We start from the raw sequence: 3,036 nt of genomic DNA, 5'->3' as shown, positions 1-3,036 counted from the left end.
TATTTGTTGCAAAACTGCTCTGGTGCTGTTGAATTCTCTTAGCTTTTGCTTGTCTGTAAAGCTTTTGATTTCTCCATTGAATCTGAATGAGAGCCTTGCAGGATGCAGTGTTCTTGGTGTAGGCTCTTCCCTTTCATCACTTTAAATATATCATGCCATTACCTTCTGGCCTGCAGATTTTCCACAGAGAAATCAGCTTATAACCTTATGGGAGTTCCCTTATATGTTATTTGTTGCTTTTTCCTTGTTGCTTTTAGAAATTTTTCTTTGTCTTTAACTTTTGTCAGTTTGATTACTATGTGTTTCGGTGTGTTCCTCCTTGGGTTTATCCTGCCTGGGACTCTGCACTTCTTGGACGTGGATGACTGTGTCCTTTCCCATGTTAGGGACGTTTTCAGCTATTATCTCTTCAAATATTTTTGCAGGTCCTTTGTCTCTCTCTTCTCCTTCTGGGACCCTTCTAATGCAAATGTTGGTGTGTTTAATGTTGTCCCAGAAGTCTCTTAGAGTGTCTTCATTTCTTTTCATTCTTTCCTTTATTCTGTTCCATGGCAGTCATTTCCACCATTCTGTCTTCCAGGTTACTTATCCATTCTTCTGCCTCAGTTACTCGCTATTGATTCCTTCTAGTGTATTTTTTATTTCAGTTATTGTATTGTTCAACTCTGTTTTTTCTTCTGGGTCTTTGTTAAGCATTTCTTGCATCTTGTCGATCCTTGCCTCCATTCTTTTTCTGAGATCCTGGATCATCTTCACTATCAGTATTCTGAATTCTTTTTCCAGAAGGTTGTCTATTTCCACTTCATTTAGTTGTTCTTCTGGGGTTTTATCTTGTTCCTTCATCTGAGACATATTCCTCTGCCATCTCATTCTGTCTACCTTTCTGTGATTACGGTTTCCATTCTGCAGGTTGCAGGATTGTAGTTCTTCTTGCTTCAGCTGTCTGCCCTCTCGTGGATGAGGCTGTCTATGAGGCTTTTGCAGGCTTCCGGATGGGTGGGACTCCACTGGTGTGTGGATCTGTGTCTTGTCCCTCTGGTGAGCAGGGCTGTGCTCAGGAAAATTTTAAGCAGCCTGTCTGCTGACAGGTAGGGCTGTGTTCCCACCCTGTTGGTTGTTTGGCCTGAGGCATCCCAGCACTGAGCCTGTTGGGTGGTGGCTTTTGGTTGCCTCATGCCAATGAGCACTTCCAGAACTGCTGCTGCAAGTGTCTTTGTCCTCACCGTGAGGCACAGTCACCCCCCACCTCCACAGGAGACCCTCCCAAACTAGCACGTAGGTCTGGCTCTGTCTCTTATGAGATCACTGCTTTTTTCCCCTGGGTTCTTGTGTGCACAGGACCTTGTGTGTGCCCTCCAAGAGTGGAGTTTCTGTTTCCCCTGGTCCTGTGGATTTCCTGTCATCAAACCCCACTGGCTTTCAAAACCATATTCTCTAGGGGCTCCTCCTCCTGTTGCTAGTTCCCCAGGTTGGAAAAACTGACGTAGGCCTCAGGACTTTCACTCCTGTGGGTCAGTTGCTCTCCAGTCCATGGGTCGTCCACCTAGCAGTTATCAGATTTGATCTTATCTCTATTATGCCCCTCCTACCATCTCATGGTTTATTCTTTGTCTTTGGCTATAGGGTATCTTTTTTGGGTAGGTTCCAGCATTTTTCTGTCAATGGTTGTTCAGCAGTTAGTTGTGATTTTGGTGTTTCCATAAGAAGGGGTGAGCCCACATCCTTCTACTCTGTCATCTTGATCTTGAGTCCTATGTGTTCTTCTGTATCACCTAGTCTGCTGTTATTCTTTCTAGTGCATTTTTCATTTCAGTTATTGTATTCTTCCATTCTGACTGGTTCTTTTTATATTTTCTCATTCTTTGTTAATTTTCTCACTGTGTTCATCTATTCTTTTCCCAAATTCAGTTGGCATTCTTATTACTAATACTTTGAATTCTTTATATGGTAAATTGTTTATTTCTGTTTCAATAGTTGTATGTTCAGGGGTTTTCTCTTGCTCTTTCAATTGAGACAAATTCCTCTGTCTTCTCATTTTGCTTATCTCCCTCAGTCTCTATGAAATTGGGTGAAACAGTTACCTACTGTGGTCTTGAAGGAGTGTCCTTATGTGGGAACATCCTTACATAGTCTGTGTTTGCCCAATGGCTTTGATGGGAGAGCTGAGCTTGAAATGGACACAGTTCATGTCTTTCCTCAGGGTGTTCTGTTAGCTATCACCTTGGTAGGAGGTGGGGCTGGAGATGAAGTTGCTAAGGCCAGAGCCAGGTGTGAGCTGGGGCTTTCCCTCTGCTCACTGGCTGTCTCTGCTCTATTGTGGGTGGGATCAGGTTCCAAGTTGCTGGAGCAGAAGCCCTATGGGTCAGGTCCAAGCTGGGTCTCTTCTCTTTAAGTTTGTGTTTCCCGCCCCCCACAGGACTGGTACCCTCACACCAGAGGGGAGCAGTACTGGAACAAGAGGGGCTGGTGCGAACACTCTGTGTGGGTCAGGGTGCTAGCTCTGGTGGTTCTTTCACAAACAGAGATTGAGGCTGCTTCTGATTTACTGCTTGTGTAAGCACCAGCCATGGCTGCCACTGTCCTGCTAGATCCCACTTTAGCTCTGAACCTCCTTTGTCCCTTGCAACTGATCTCTCCCCTTGACCTCTTCTGCCCTCACTTTGGTATGGAGTTGGGCCATAGAGCAGGTGGGCCTTCAGTGTGCTCTCCACATGGGAGGGGGCAGGGACTGTGGCGGTCCAGCCATAGACAGAGATAGGGGCTGCATCTGATGCAGTGCCTTGGTAAACACCAGTAATGCCTGCACCCATCCTACTCAAAGGCCACTTTGAGTCTGAGCCACCTGTCAGACTCACAGTGAAGCTCTCTCCTCAGCCATGTGAACCCTTGCCCCAGTGTAGAGCTGTGTTAGAAAGCAAGTGGGGCTGGAGTGTTATCTTGGCTCAAACTGGGGTGTGGGCCAGGGTGCTTGCAGCCAGCCACTCGTGCAGTCTCAGTCCACCCCCTCTTCCCTCCTTCATGATCAAGCAAGCATGT

This window comes from Balaenoptera ricei, chromosome X (genome assembly GCF_028023285.1).
Source record: "Balaenoptera ricei isolate mBalRic1 chromosome X, mBalRic1.hap2, whole genome shotgun sequence".
Classification (NCBI taxonomy): domain Eukaryota; kingdom Metazoa; phylum Chordata; class Mammalia; order Artiodactyla; family Balaenopteridae; genus Balaenoptera; species Balaenoptera ricei.
Note: the sequence above shows the minus strand (reverse complement) of the source record.